The 15,918-nt window shown below is 59.7% G+C and overlaps 1 protein-coding gene and 1 long non-coding RNA gene across 4 annotated transcripts in view; one reads left to right on the plus strand and one right to left on the minus strand.

The window, feature by feature from the left end:
- The window catches only part of LOC306640619, a 98,731-nt gene extending 85,125 nt beyond the window's left edge, over nucleotides 1-13,606 (minus strand). For both annotated transcript variants that reach the window (XR_013757828.1, XR_013757829.1), the window contains exon 1: nucleotides 12,766-13,606. This is a non-coding gene — a long non-coding RNA (uncharacterized lncRNA). The remainder of the gene's footprint in view (nucleotides 1-12,765) is intronic.
- Nucleotides 1-15,918, plus strand: part of KCNQ1 (potassium voltage-gated channel subfamily Q member 1) — a 321,727-nt gene that overhangs the window by 181,556 nt on the left and 124,253 nt on the right. The window lies entirely within an intron of this gene.

A 15,918-nucleotide genomic window follows, 5' to 3' on the forward strand; every position in this document is an offset into this window, starting at 1 on the left:
AGTCTCCACAACAGCCTTGGACTGAGATGTTATCATGTCTGTTTTAGAGATAATCAGCCCCGGACTCGGGGATTAAGCCTAGAACCCAGGTCACAAGGCCGGGCAGCAGTGGGCCGCCCAGGACGCCCTACCCCACGCGTCCTCTCAGGGTCCTCTTCACACATGCGGAGCTCCTGCTAGCCCTCTGCCCTTCCCAGGTCAGAGGACTGGGCTGCAGGGGACACGCGCCTCCCCTCTGTCTTAACGTGTGGCTCCCTCAGTCCCACCCGTGGTCTCTATCCGGTGCTTTGTCTCCAGTGCCTAATCCACAAGGAGCCCCACGGTGCCTGGGTGAACGTTTGATGAAGACACACCTGGACAAAGTAAGGACGCTTGTGAGGGCAGTCAGGGCTGGGACCAGGCCAGGTCCCCAGAGGTGGTCCTGGGCCCCGAGGCCAATGCAGCTCTTGGAGTGGCAGTGGTACCTCAGAGCTCCCACCAAGGCCTGTGTCCCCACTCTCCTGTCCTCGGCAGCTAGGGTCCAAAGTCCACCAGAGGGCATCTGGCCACAGACCTCTCCCCTACAGCCCTCCCAGTCTGCTGCCACTCCAGAAGGGCAGGGAAAGGCAGGAGTGCAGTGACCTGGGGACCCTCCAAGGGCCTCGTATGGCAGGAATCGTTCTAGTTTTTGCAGATCAAGAAACCAAGGCTTGGGGACAACAGATGCTCCCAGACAGAAAATGGTGCACCTGGGGAGGAACTCAGGTGTGTGCACAGTGAGGCCACTTGCCTCTGTGTTCCCACACCCTCCCTGTGTGAGGACCCTCCTTGGGGGTGGTGGGCTTCTTGCCCCGAGTCCCTAGAACCTGCAGGCCTTGTTCCCAGATTTGCAGACTCAGAGGCGTGGGGCAGGCCGTGTTAAGAGAGCGCTGTGGCCACACACAGCAGGTGAGGACGGAGCGAGGGTCCCCAGCCGCCCAGCTGAGCACAAGCTGACGCTCAGGGCCAGTTTCTCCCTGGCAAACATGAGGCCACTGTGCTACCACTGCTGTCCACAAATGCCGATTCCTGGGGCGCTGCCGGGTGGCCAAGGCTTCCTCCCAGGGCACCGGGAGAAGGAGGAATCGAAGGTGATTCCATCAGCGACAGCTTTCCTAGTAAAACGTGACTCGTTAAAGCACAGGCTTAGTTCAGAGAGAAGACTTCAAACTGCCGAAGAGAGCAGACCTAAGACCTGGAACGGGAGGCCCTACCCAGTGGCCAACAGCACAGCTGCCCTGAAATGCCAGCTCATCCAAAGCACTGCCCGTCCAGCCTGGCCCTTCACATGGCTGCAGGGACAGCCCTGACGTTCTCAGTTCAGACCCCGGCCTGGAAGCCAGGCCTGAGCCCTGGCCCCTCCACACTCCCCTGACGGTGGCTCTGGTCCTGGCTCAGCTCAGATGCGCCAGGCCTCAGGGCTGGCGCCTCTTGCTCCACGCGCCGAGTCCGGACCTCCGCCTCGCAGGCAGGCCTTATCAGCTCCTTCTCCCTGGCCCACATTCATGCTCCCTCTCCTTCAAGCCATGACAGAAGGGGGCCAAAGGCACTCTCTGTGACAGTCGCCTGGCTGGACAGAACTCGAGCTCTGGCTCTGCTGCTCGGCGACGAGAAGCGCCTCAGGCAGACACCCTTCCTTGGCTAAGAAAGCTGCGCTCACCTCATCCTTGCGTCAGGGCAGCTCAGAGCAAGTGACTCAGTCCTCACCACCAGGCCACCAGGCGTCCTCACCAGCTCTTAAGAGAATGCTTCCCTTGAAGAAGAGGGCACCGCACACTGAGGAAAAGAAGTGCCCACTGGGGCTTGGTCAGGCTCTGCCAGGAAACAGGCACTGTTTGTTACTGATCCTACCAGGTCCCTTCTCTGGGGGGACTAAGTCACTTAACTGAAGGGAAGCTGGGGTGGCTGAGCAACCCAGCCCATCTCTTCCTGCCGTCTCTCTTCTGGGGTGGCGCAGAGTGTGCATGGGGCCCAGGGCCTGCTGCCCCTCGAGACCCACCCTAGTAGGCCAGGGTACCCATCCCACTCACTCAGCTCACAGCAACATCCTCTTTCCTTTGAGCACATGCCGCTTTGGCAAACAGACGCTTCAGAACTTTCTTGCTGACCTTGCCTTCCTGTCCTCCCTTTCCACTGCTAGGCTGGGAAAGCAATGACCTGCCTCCTCTGGTTCCCTGGGTGGCTTCTGAGCAGAGGGAACTAACCACCCCTTGTCTGTGGCCTTGCAGTTGAGGGTAGCCTTCTGGGAGCTGGTGGTCACCTGAGTACTTCCTTAGGCTGCAGAGCCTGGGAAAGGACCTCAGCTTGGCCTGCCTGGGCAGGAGCAGGAAGGGAAGCCACCTTCAGGGAGCACCCTAAGACCCAAGGGCAGGTCTCATTAAGGCTTTCCCTGCACAAAGCAGAGTGTGGAAGGCAAGGTGTGGGCCAATGCCCTGCCTTGAGGCTGCTCGACCGGGGTTTTCTGTGCCTTCCTGAGAACAAGCTTTCACACCTTTCCTCTCCCCTGGCCTGCTCCAGCCTCAGGTCCTGCAGCATGGAGTGAACATCCCCACCCAGAACTGCTGCTGGCCCCAGAGGCCAGTCCCCTGAGCCCTGGCCCCAGACCATGCTTGTGCACAGGCTGGGCAGTCCTATTAGCTACAGGCTGGGGGCGGAGCTTACGCACCTGGCTTGTCAGCAGTGCTAAGACGCCCAGCCCCCATCAGGAGACTTGGACACCTCCGCCCAGAGGCCTGGCATCACCACTTCCCGTGACTGTCCTGAGACAATTCCTACCAACGGTGCCATGGGTATCTCACACACCCCTGTGCAGAGCCTCACCTGCAGCTCTGGCACCTGTGGGAACCGGGCTGCCGCTCTCCATGTGAGCATATCTGCCCACAGACCCAGATCGGGCTGCACAGAGCATGCCTGCTGTACCAGACATGGGTCCCCACTTGGGGCAAACCCTGTGCAAGGGAAGGAAGTTCTACGGCTTTGGCCCTGTTTTTAGCCCAGAATCAGTGGCCTATCCCTTGTGGAGCAAGCACCCCCTGCCATAACCCAGAGGGGCAAAGAGACTCTGGACAGAGTCCCTCCTGTGCGTCTGCCCAGCGGCCAGCCTCTGGGCGGAAGCAGCCCAGTCCAGGTCCATGAGCGTCTGAGTGCACCTGGCCCATCATCCTAGTGAACAAAGGCAAGGACAAGATAGCACTGGGGTTGCTCAGGCAGAAGCAAGAGCTCAGGGTCAAGTGCTGGCAGGCCCCAGCTCTGGGGACAGGGACCCCAGGTAGTACCGTTAGATGTCTTGTGTAGGGGGCATTGTGGAAGTCTTGGCCTACAAGCACGTGCAGCGAGGTCTGAGCACCAGCTCCCTGCAGAGGCCCAGAAGGCTGCCCAGGTAGAGCAGGACACACCCGTTGCTGGGGTGGAGGTGGCTTCGGCTCAACCAGCCTCACCACCCTTTCTGGGCCTTCTGCCTCTCAGCTGAGGGGCTCAATTCCCAGCCTCACAGGGCTGGTCGAGGACTAGAAGCAGAGTCAGGGAGGGCAGGCTGCCTGGGTCCCCACTGCACACAGCACAGCACTCTGCAGAGGGACTGGTGGGTAATGCGCCCCTGTGTGCCCAGAGGCTGCAAAAGGGCTGTTCCAGGACCCCGGGACCGGGTCTTCCCAAGGTGCTAACCCCTGTCAAGGAGGCCCGACTGATGGGGGGTGGGCAGCATCCCTTCTGCACTCTTCTCCAGCCCCATAAAAACTGTGACCTCCCTGGCCAGCCAGGTCTCAGAGAGCCCAGGTGTCCTGCAGAGACCCTGGTGGGATGGAAAATCCCCAGCAGGGCAGTGGCGGGCAGGGCTGAGCTGTGGCTGCGCTCCTCCCCCTCAGGGGTCAGACGGCTTCGCTTTGATGTCTCCCGGTGCTCAGGCACACACTGCCCTCTGCTCTCTTAGGCTGCTTGAGGAGATAGTGCTTCTGGGACCCGGGTTGCGGGGGTCAAGCAGGGGCCTGGTGGGTGTGGGGAGAGAGGCCAAGGTGGAAAGACCCCACTCAGACCCCCTGGCCTTGCAGAGAGCTCTGGAGGGAGCACAGAGGAGGGCCTGACCAGAGCTCATTCACTCGGGGCTGTGTGACCAGGAGGGAGGTGCCACAGGCAGGCCCCGATGTGACAAGGAAAATGAAGACTCTGGAAAACCCAAGCATGTCACCTGTGTGGCGTCCAGGGGGTCTTCCCCTCCTGTCTGGCAAACTTCCCCAGAGCAGTCTCAACAGCCCTCTGCAGGTGCTGGGCCACAGCCTCCCCAGCCATCACCCATTCCCAGGAGGGCACAGCCGTGGTCTCACACTCAGTGCTGTTCTGGTGGCACTGCGGCTGCGCTGGCTAGCTGGCTAGGGGACCGTTGGCAAGGCCAGGACTCTTCTGGCTCTGGAACCGTGCCTCACGTGGAGGTGCCTGTTGTTCACTGACACGCCACACACCTAACCCAAGCTAGAACTAGGACGCAAAGAGGCAGGCTGACTCTGAGCTGCTGCTGGGACAGTGATGCTTTCCACTGTCCCAGAGCCCCAGGCCTACGTACTGCCTAAGTGTGTGCCCTACACACAGACAGACAACCCGGCCCACCCCCAGAATTAGAAGTGCTAGGGAGGGGATGCCAGGTAGCAGGCCGGGAGTGGGAGGAGCTCGGCGACCCCACAGGCTGCCCGCCATCTTGGCGCCTGGGCCACAGGGTTTGGAGGGCAGCCGGCCTCGCCCAGGGGCTCCGCGCCTGGAGTAAGGTGGTCCCCACCAGACGTGAGGAAGGCTGTGGGGAGACCAGGCTCAGTTCTGTGGTGACAAGCGCCCAGGGAGCTCCGGCAAGCCCCTGCCCGGCTCAGCTGCTCTCAGCTGCAGCTGCACGTGCGGGGTTCCTCTTCCCTGCAGGCCAGCTAGGCACCAGGTGCCCTCCACTGAAGGCCAAGGGTGCCGCGTCCAGCAGCAGTGAGGAGCCCTGTGGCTACTACCTTGACTGGCCTGGGATGGGTGCCTGACCAAGAGGTCTGTCTCCCTCCCTGAGAAAAACTGGGATCCAGGTGCTGGGGTGTGGGGTAGCTGCTGGGCCCAGCAGGATCTCAGACTCGTGGTACAGAGGTGCCCCTGGGCTAAGGGCAGGAGAAGTGACACCAGGACAGAACCTTGGCCCTGGCAGGTGGGCTGCGTGTGTATGGGTCCTGCCTGGGCACCTGGGTGAGGCTGAGGATGAGGGGGAGCCTTTGGTGGATGTGGCCTGGCACAGGTCGGCAGGAACACAAACCTCAGGCTGTGGAAGCCCCTCCCCAGCATGTCTTTAGGGTCACAGGATCTGAGCCACCCTTCCATCCAGGTTCTGCCATACGCAGGTCCCAGTTCCTCTGAGCCAGCCTCAGAGGTTCATTTGGGAGTCACATGTTAACACAGCCCACTGAGCCCGGGATGGAGGGCAGAGGCTTGGGGACATGTTGGATGAGGGAGGGGGAGCCTTTCTCTAGATGCAGGGACATTCCTGGCCACGCTGGGGGTGGAGGCTGGGGGAGCCCTGCAGAGTCTGCACTGGCCTCTGGCCTCTCAGCCTTCAGGAAGGCACTCAGAGCTCAGCTGCGTTTAAAAATTAGCGAGTGAAGGAGTCTGCAGTTAACCCCTTCGGAGCCTCCGAGGCTGTCCAGCTGCTAATCAGGAAGGAGAGAGGACAAGAAAAGAGGCTGTCTCCTGAACAGGGCCACTGCCCCTTGCCTGGGACGCCGTCCTGCTCTGCCGCTCGGCCCCTGGGTCTGCGCCCCCGGGGTCTTTGTGCTCCTTGGGCGCTCCGCCCCTCCCCGCCCCTCCCCGTGAGGGAATGGCCTCTTTGTTTTTGCCTTTGGGTCTATTCAAGGCCGTTTTCCAGCCTGCCTGGCTTTGCTGAAGATTGGGGGGGTTCTATCCTTCCAAGACCGTGAAATAGCAAGGGCTGGGCCTCGCGGGGAGCTGACCCGCCTCTAGTTCTGGGGTACAAGGAGAGAGGAGTGAGCACCGTCTGGGGAAGGAGCCCAGCGAGTCAGGAGCACTCCGCGCCCAGGGCAGCCTCACGCATCCCTCCTGTTCTGGATTCCTTGCCCCCTCGCTGGCTCTGGCCACAGTCTCCCTCCCTGCCGGCCATTCAAGACTGAGGCCCTTCTTTCCCAAACCTGCCTCAGCCACTCCCACACCTCCATCACCCCACCCTGCTCCTCCTCCGGCCAGGGTTCGGTCTATCGCTGTCGCCCGGGATCATTCCCTCACCTGCCTCCTCACTGCCATCTAGTCATCACCAAAGGCCGACTGTATCCTGCAACAGCTCCTCGTCTTGTCACTGCCACCGCAGGCCACCAGCTCTCAGTACTGCGGTCACCTCCGAACTGGCAAACCCACACCCCTGGTCCCCTTCCAATTCATTCTCCTCTCAGCAGAGAAAGCGCCTTTCGCAGTCTGGATCTGGGCTACCCCTGGGTGAGACCCTTCTTTTCGGTGGCTCTTGGTGGCCTGAGAGCAAGCCCAGGGTCCTTGGCCCCTGCAGGGCCTGCTCATTCTGGCTTCTTCCTGCAGAGCTCAGAGGTCCACTGCTTTGTCTCTGGCTCCTAGGATCCCCACCCCCAGAGCCCTGGTGGCTGGCAGCCTCTCGGGAACCCACAGGGGCTCCAGTCCATGGGAGGGAGCCCTCAGTGCCCACAGCCCACGGTGCACTCCCCCAGGCAGCCAAGCAACCCCCAGGTCTGCTGGCCCCGCCCAGGCAAGCAGGTCCTCCTATTCGAGGGCCAAGGCCTGCTGTGGGCGAGCTCGACCAGCACCTCTGCAACACACCCTGAGAACGGGGCAGTCCCCACTGCTGCCCGCCTCACTAGCCCTGCCGCGATTCGCCTCCTGGGAGGCCACGTGGACACGGCACGCTGGCTAAGTGACTGAGCGTGTGGGGTGCACATGCCCAGTGAGGGCTGGGTGTCCTCCCATCAGGCCCACCTCGGTCTCCTGGCCTCCAGAGGGCAGCACAGAGTACAGGAGCAGGAGCTGCCCTCGGGAGAGGCCTTCTGGTGTGCGCACCAGGGAAGGCTCCTTACTCCATAGACCACCTCCTGCCATACCACCAGCAGGCCCTCCGCCTCTGTCTGCTTCTGTGCTGTAAACAAGTCCTCTGCTGGGAGGTCACATGACAAAGCCCAGGGTTACCTGTGTGGGCCCTGGGTTGGGCAGCTCAGATGTACACCTGCCATAACTGCCCTTAGCACCCAGCAGGTCTCAGCCCTCTCCCCCAGGCCTGCACCCAGGTCTGAAGCCCCTCTGGGGCCTTGGTGGGGGCCCAGTCAGCAGTCTGAGTAGCTGGGCCTGGCCCAAGCTGGGACAGGCCTCTTTGCTGGGAGCTGGCCCCCCAGCGAGTCCCCATTCTCTGATGCTAATTGCTACAATTAGCGGGAGAAAAGCCCATTAGATCAGTTTCTTCTCCTGGCTAAGGCCTGGACTCCTGGGGAGGGGAGAGCCAGGTTTCTGGAGGAGCGGGTTGTGGACTGAGTGAGGCCACATTTGAATTGCAAACGAGGCCCTCACCCAGCCCCAAGGAGACCAGGAGGAGAGCTTTCAGCTCTGCACCAGAGCAGCCCGGCAGCGGGTGCACCGAGGCCTAGCAAGCCTTCAAGACTGTTCTGCTGGAGTTCAGTGCTGGCCAGGTGCTGGCCAGTGACCCAGACCCGCGAGGGGCAGCAGCATGGCAGAAGCTGATGGGCAGGCATGGGGGAGGGAAAACAGCACTAGAAGTCACCCCCTTGCTTTGCGGTGGGCCTGCTCAGGGCAAACCTCCCTCCTCCTGGATCCTGCACCCAGGAGAGTCACCTCAAGGTAGTCCATACCATCCACTCCAGGTCACCTCCAATCTGGTCAAGCCACAGGCAGCCATGCTACGAAGAGCTTAGGAAGCACAGCCAAAAGATAGCTCCAGCTGACACCTGAATGGCAGGCAGCCCACGGGCCAGGGGACTGGAGGTACTTGCCAAATGCAAGTTGTGCCACTGACCAGGAAGGAGGTGGCCCATAGGCCAGGCATGAGCTGTCTTCCTCACAGGGTGTGGGAGGCTGTGGGCGCTGGGTGTGGGGCACAGAGGTCAGGGCCTGCTGGTGCAGAGGCCTTGCAGTCTTGGAGTTGGCCTCCGGGGTGCCCACAGGGGAGGTGTGGCAACATGTGGAGGCATTTAGTGATCACAACTGTGGAAGGACTACTGGTATCTGCTAGACAGAAGCTTTCAGGCTGCCGAACATCCTGCAAGGCGAAGGAGGACAGCCCCCCTCCGCCAACAATGACTGGTCTGGCCCCAATGTCACCAGTGTGGCAGTTAAGAAACCCTGGCCCGAGGGGCCAGCATTGACAGGCCGCTTACTTCTCACTGAGTTCTGAAAATGGACGAACGCTTTCCTGACCTGGCCTCTTCATTCATTCAACAAATCAATGAGGCCATTCAACAGAACCCTGTGACACAGGCCTATAGAGGAGACAGACGCGCTCTTGTGGGGCCTTCCTTCAGGTGGAGGAGACAGTCAGCCAACAAATAAGTCGCCGCCTAAGGAACTAGAACATTCCACAGTGTAGCCCATGCTTCATGGAGACTGAGCTAGCGAGGGGCTGCGGGGGCTGACCAACCCAGCGGGTCAGAGAAGGTCCCCCTGACAGCCACAGTTCCAGAGAACCACACAGTGAGAAGGACGTGCCGTGGGGACAGACAGCACGGGCAGCGCGTGGGGCGGCTGGCGCAGAGGCCCTGGGGTAGGAGGGGCCGCGCTGCCTGGACAGGATGGAAGGAGGTCGTGAGCAGGAGCGCTGTGGTCAGCCCGAGGCCGGCAGACCGGGTTAGAAATAAATAAATAAATAAGCAAATGAAATCAGAATTTCATTTCCTAGAAATAGCAGCCACCAGAGGGAATCTGGCAGGAGAGTGCGGGACACATCCATTCCTTCGCTCTGCGGCATGGGACACAAGTTAGTCATAGGCTTCAGCCCATAAAACGCCGTCGGGCCGCGAGGGCCGGGCCAGGCGCCGCTGCTGCGGGCGGGCGGGCGGGCGGGCGGGCGCTTTCCCACCGGGCGTCCTGCAGCCTGCTCCCCTCCCCCCGGCAGCTGCTGCGGCCTAATTGATTTATATCCCTGTGCGCGCGCATGCCCGGCCTGCTGTCTGGATGGTGTGTAATTTTAATTTAGATGCAGTCGTGTCCTGGGGCCCTCCGCTGTCTGTGCACGTCTCCACCTTCCCCGTCCTGTGGCGTGCACACCCAGGCCCGCTCCCACCGACCGCAGCCACGGGCCAGGCCCCGCCCGGCCGGCCGGCCGGCCAAGCGCACACAGCGCCCGGTTGTTCTGGGGGAACGCTTCGGCGTGTTTACTCAGGAGGGAAGCTGCTGGGCCGCAGGTACAAAATATTTTATTTGAGGAAGCAGTGCTGGCTGGCCGTGCAGAAAGTCACAGCCTCGCGACCCACCTGCAGCGCGCAGGGCCGCTCCCGCTTCCGCCGCCACTGGCTTACCCTCCCTCCGAAAGCCTCTCCTGTCAAGAATGCAGGTCCCTGTCGTGCGTGCTTCCCTGAGGACGGATGAGGCTGGCCAGCGCCCACCCTTCCGTCGACCCTCCTGCAGACCGCGTCCTCCGTCTTGCTGGTCTGCAGGGCCTCGTTTCAGCTGCATTCTATGCACAGTTTGTTTCACACACCTTACAGTTTGTCACGGGCAAAGTGACGCTCGTGGAAGGAGAAGGCCAAGTGGCCCCTGTGGTGGGCCAGCGTCCCAGAACCCTAACCCGTGTGTGTTCGAGTTCGTGCACTTTAGTCTCGAGGTTTGCATTTTCTGGGTTCAACTCAGGAACCCCAAGGCCACTCTGAATTGCAGTTTTCTCCTGTTGAACTACAGGACTGCGTGTGGACCGCGCTTTACTTTCACACCCTGAGTGCACGCGCAGCTCGCTGTTCTGCAGTCAGCCCGCCCCGTTGTTGCGTTTGCATTTTAATGGCTTCCTGGCGTCACCTTCTGAGTAGTCCCATGGTGTGTCTACCCTCCTGTACCTCGGACTGTCTCTGCCCTCCCCAGGGCCTCGGTTCCTGCACCCCTGAAGGGGTTCCTGCACCCAAAGGCACCCAGGCCCCGTGCGTTTGTTGAAAGCCCATAAGGCATTTACACATCTTTTGCTTCCACACGTCAGTCCCTCAAACCCTCCACCTGAAGTGCAAGTCGAATCCTGGTGAAGCTGCAGATTTGGACATCTTTCTAAGGCTAAATCGCCCCAGCAAGAAAATGGGATGTTTTGGATATCAAAAAGATTTGTTTTATCCTCCAGCCGAGTTGAAATTTTTCTTAATTCTTAGACCTGGTATAAATTTTGTTGCCACTGATTACTATCTTAACCTCCTTATATGTTTTTAGTCACTACTAGCATAAAGCAATTGGTTTTTTTTTTGTTATTTCTGGTATATGGATGTCATACTCAAAATGTTGCTGAAATGTCTAAATGTTAACTTTCTCGAACTTTTTTTCACATAGCTCCGCAGTTTTCAAAGGCAGCCCACCCAGACCCTTCAGGAAAGGTCAAAAACATTTCATGAACAGACACCATTTACCATCCCTCACTCCCACAAGGCTAGAGAACTTTCCAGAAGCGGCATGACCCCCCTCCTGGACATGTGAGGGCGTAGTCCTCTATTTTAAACATTTCTCAGTTTTAAATTCTAGGAACGTAAGTATCAATAGATATGATCCATATTAAGGGAAGGTCTTTGGGGGCCTCAATCATTTTCAAGAGTCCGGAGAGCCCCGAGAGCAGAGTGTTTGAGACCCTGATGAAGACCGTCTGTCCTCAGAAACAGCCACAGCCTCTCTCCTTGCCAGATCCTCACACCTTCACCTCTTGTTCCTGTCTTGGAGCTGGCCAGGGCAGCACTACCTCCTATCTCATAGGCAGTAACACGCCCGGGGGCTTTGTGTGAAGTTTCCTGAAAAGCTAAGTCTGGGTGTGTAACTTGTATCTACCCCCTTCTAGCCTTGGCTTGCTAAGTGGTGTCCACCCAGTCCACCCCCCAAAGATTATATGTAGGCGTTAAACTTTATCATCATTTTTTCTGCCTCTATTGAAAGAAGCATATGGCTTTCTCCTGTAGTCGCTTAATGTGGTGAATTACATGGATAGAGTTTCTGATATCGGATCATCTTTGCATTCCAAGGAGAAATCCCACTGGTTTAGGAATTGTTGCTTAATATGCTGTGGATTCAGTTAGCTAACACTGTATATCTGCATCTGTGCTCATCAGGGAAATGGCTCATAATTTTCTTTTCTTGTACTCTCTTTATTTGAATTCGGACATGCTCTGATTCGCAATTTAAAAAGATCCTTCTAGCTGGAGCATGAATCCTGAAACAGATTCACTTTTCAGCATATTTGGAAACACATTAAAATAGAACCATGATCGGCAACCCAATCCTTAAATTGTTCTCCTAGTGAGTATCTGGAAAACAGGTGCAGAAATGGATCACTTGAGACACCATAGAAATCTGGCTAGTCCAGCCCGCCTGCTGTCCTCCAGCAAGAACCGCCTGAACATGGCTGCGTACCAGGCTCCTGGCTGGGTGCGGGGGAGGCAGCAGAGAAAAAAAGGCAGAAAAACCTTCTCTTCCGGAGTGGCTTGTCTAGCAAGGGGCCCAGGGCAAGGAAAGGGGCTGGCGAAGGCACGCACAATGTGGCTGATACTGAGATATGGACCTGGGGATACCCTAGGATTCCACCTGGGCATGGACTCCTGCCTTCCATACCCAAGCAGTTCTGTGGGAAGAGGCACTTCCCATTTTAGGGAAAGGCGATTTGACCTGCCAGGGGAAAAGAGGTAGAGGCTAGATTTGAACTGTGGTCCTCCAAGCTGTTAACCAGGCTGGGACTCCCAGTCACTCAACCCTGGCCCATATATGACCACTGCTTCAATTATTACTTCTGTCCCTCTCAGGTGATCCCCACCCAACTAAGAACCAGCACCTTCACTCGGCCCCCTATGCAACTCTAGAATCCCCACTCACACTCAGAACCTCCACTTAACTCCTGCCTAGAATCCCGACTGCGCCCTAATCCCGATTCCAACGCGGACCCCTTCCCACCAGCTCGGAACCCTCGCCCAGAGCAGGCGCCAGACCCTAACGTCAGTCCCCAGTTCAGACCTGAGAATCTGGGGTCCCAGATGGGGCCCCTCAGAACCACCGCCAGGCCTCCAAGACCCCTCCTCCCATCCCAGCTCAGAAACGCAAGGGCTCCTGACTCCACACGGGGGCAACTCAGACCCGGACTCCACACCCGAGGCGAACCCCAGGCGAGCCCGGGGTCCGAACTCTGCCGAACCCAGATCCACGAGGCAACTGCAGGCCCGCCCCAGACTCCACCCTGAAGAGGCTCCAGACCAGACTCCATTCGGACCCCAGCTCCTCCCGACGCTGACCGCAGGGCGGACCCCAGGCCGACTGGGCTCCCCCTCCACTCCCTCGGCGCAGCTGTCCCGGCCTCGGCACCACCCGCCTCGGCCTGGACTTGGCACCGCGAGGCGCACCCCAGACCAAACCACGGGCATCGGGAGCTCAAGCCGACCCCAGGCCCGACGCGGCCCCAGACTCAGAGCGGCGCGGCAACCCAGACCGCATCCGGCCGGCCCGGGACGCGGCCGCGCAGCCCCGAGGCGCAGAGCTGACGACTACCCCCCCAGCAGCGCGACGCCCAAGAGCGGGACACGGTGCGGAGCTCACCTGGTGCTGCGGGCGATCGCCGTCCCTGCCGCGGCTGGCTCGAGGGCAGCGGAGGACGCGTCCGAGCGCAGAAGCGGCCGCGCAGCGGAGGCCGCGCCCCGACCCGTCGGAGACCAGAAGCGGCCGCGCAGCGGAGGCCGCGCCCCAACCTGTCCCAGCGCAGAGGAGGCGGCGCTCCAACCTGTCGAACAGAAGAGGCCACGCAGCGGAGGCTGCACCCCGACCAGTCCCAGCGCAGCGGAGGCCGCGAGCAGCAGAGCACGGAGGAGACTGCGCCGCAGTGCAGCGCGCGGAGGCGACGCGGCAACTGTTCTGCCCAGCGACTGCAGCGGCTACCCACCCCCGGCCACGGTGACGTGGCGGCTGCCGCGCTGCTGATTGGATGTGCCCACAGGAGCGGGGGTGCCGAGGGCTCCCGAGCGGATTGGCTGCGCAGGGAAGGCGACGTGCTGTGCTCTGTCATTGGCGGAGAGGGGCTGGTGCTGCTGCCACCCAAGCTGGGATTGGCCAGACATGTCCAGCGCAGCACCCTGCCCTGCCCCCAATCTGCGGCTACCCCTCTACTGCATGCCTGGGCCCTGCCACGTTGCCTGCTGACCCCAGCGAGAATTCAGTTGCGGGGGGGCATTCCGCCGCAGATTCCTACCCCAGTAGGTGGGACTGGCCGGAGTTTCTTGGAAAATTCCATGACCCAGGACCAAGGGTTTCCAGCCCTGGCTGGAACAGCAGTTGCAGAAGGCGACCCCACCCTTTGTCATGTCCATGACCATGACCGTGGCAGGGACGTTCTACCCGCGCTATGCTGTGACCACAGTATTCGACCCTCCTTCACTCCTTACAAACTCCACTCTTACCCATGTGGAACTGAAGGGGCTCCAGGGCCTGCCTGGGACACCCAACCAGACAACGGTCGGTTGAGGCTGGCCCCTGACAACTCTGCCAGACGTAATGCTTCTGATTCCCCTCACCTGGAAGTCGGGAATCCATCTCTGGACTGTGTCTGCCTGGCTGTCACTCATTATTCCTTCTGCAGGGTCTGCACTTCCTGGGTGCCAGGCCTTGTGGTGAAACCACACAACCCACAAACGCACAGACCACAACCAAAAAGCCTGTCCTCACCAGCTCTCACTCGCCTGAGGGTTCCCCAGCAGCCGGGGGCAGCTGGACTTACCAGGTTGCAAGTATGTTAGAATGCAGGACTCTGGGTATGTGCTCAAAAGTCGCTGCACCCCAACCCAGGATCGACTTCAAACAGAGGCGGGAGGAAACAGGGAGGCTGGAGCCAGCCGAGCAAGCAGGCCACCGTCACCCGAGGCTTGCAAGAAGCCATTCATCTCAACTGTTTTTGCTGAAAATGCATATCTACAAAAGCAGGAATCTCAATCCCATTCTCTCTCTCTCTCTCTCTCTCTCTCTCTCTCTCTCTCTCTCTGTAACTGGGTCAGGTTTTGGGGTTTTCTGGGTTTTTTTCCTGTGTGCGTGTGTGTTTCTGTTGTTCAGTGAGGAGGAGGAAAGGGAAAATGGTGTCATCATTTCTGACATCAGGAGCTTCCTTTCTGACCTTCAGAAGTCATGCCCAGTTTGGCCCTCTCCCACCTCCTGCCAGGCGATGGGAAGGCTGCATGGCAGACCTCCTGTCATCTGATGCCTGTGTCCTCCCAACCAGTGCAGGGCTTGATGCATCTGATGCAGAAGGCTGTCCCTCCTGTCACCACCCTATCCCAGAGGCAGATGTGTGGCAGTATAAGCCTGGTGTCTGTGCCCAGGAGGCTTGCTGTCACCATCTTGAGATTCTTGATCATTTTAGTTTTGAACTTGCATTTTGAGAGTAAAATCTGATGGGACAGTGGGGCTTGGGGCCTTTGCTCACAAGCGGTCCCTCCACCTACCTGCCTCCTAGGAACAAACAGGTTCTCAGGGGCCCCCTCTCCTGCAGCCCAGTGTTGCCCCCTCAACCTGGCCTCCAGGAGCCTGGGGTGACCTCTGTTAGGATCTCTCTGAGCTGAGAAAAGTAGGGGGTGGCTGGAGTCCTGGCACAGTCTGCAACCCAGGAACCCTGACCAGTCTTGCTGGAGGTGATGCTATCAGCCCCGTGGTGCTGACAGCCTATGTGGGGAGGCAGGTGGGGCCTGGGTCGGAGGGCCCCTGGCAGTGCCTGCTCCCTCCTGCACAGAGCTCACTCAACCTCCCAGCCTGGTCTAGGCCCTCGGCCTCTGCCTCCTGTAACCTCCCACTGCCTGCCCTTCCATGGGAGGCTAGGGCCCTTCCTTGGACCCCTCCCTGCATGTCCGTGTCTGTCTCTCAGAGGAGGCCAGGGGAACTGGAGCGCCAGGTCTCTAGAGTGAGTGACTGCAGGTTTCCCCAAAGCAGAACTCCCTGGGTGCTGGGGCTCCATTTCTAGTGGCAAAGACGTATTTCCACACTCGCGTGACGCCTCCTTGATAGGAAACTGCAGGTTGCCCCGCTGCCTTTCCCGTGCAAGTGCCAAGTGCCAAGTGCCCGTTCGACCCTCTGGGCCTCACTGGCCAGCCTGGAGCCGGTTCTCCAGTGCTTCCCTTTTGCCGTGTTCAGGGTGTGAACGTGGCTAAAAAGCTAGCAGGCTGCTTGACCCAGTGAAGAGAGCCAAAGAGAGCAAACGGGATGGTATCTGGAAAACCGACGTTTCAAATCATGAAAATTAAGTTTATTCCATCTTGCGCTTGGTAAGTTTGTGTTCTCATGTGGCCCGGCTGGGAACACGTGTCCGTGGTGCCCTGCCACAGGCCTGCTCCGCCCCACTCAGCCTGCGCCCCAGGCCCTGGGAGCCCCGCAGCCCACATCCTGAGGCTCTGCCACTTCACAGCCACGCCAGGTCTCCTCTGACCACTCCCAGGAGTGGGCTTGCCAGGCCGAGGAGACTGTGCCGTCCTTTCAGCCCCTCGAGCACACGGGGCGCTGTCAATCAGCTAGTGCCGCCTGCCAGCCCGCGCACCTGCTGTGCCCCCACCCCGCTCTCCTCCAGTCCTTGGGGGAGTCTGAGACTGAGAGGGGTTTGTTGTCTCGTCGAGAGACAAGAGACACGTGGGAACTGGCCTGAGAGGCATGCGAGGCTGGGCAGACTCCTGGCCAGCCCAGAGGCAGAAGGGGCTGCCAGGCTGGCCCAGGGAGAAGGGA

This window comes from Sciurus vulgaris (assembly GCF_902686455.1).
Source record: "Sciurus vulgaris genome assembly, chromosome: 11".
Lineage (NCBI taxonomy): Eukaryota > Metazoa > Chordata > Mammalia > Rodentia > Sciuridae > Sciurus > Sciurus vulgaris.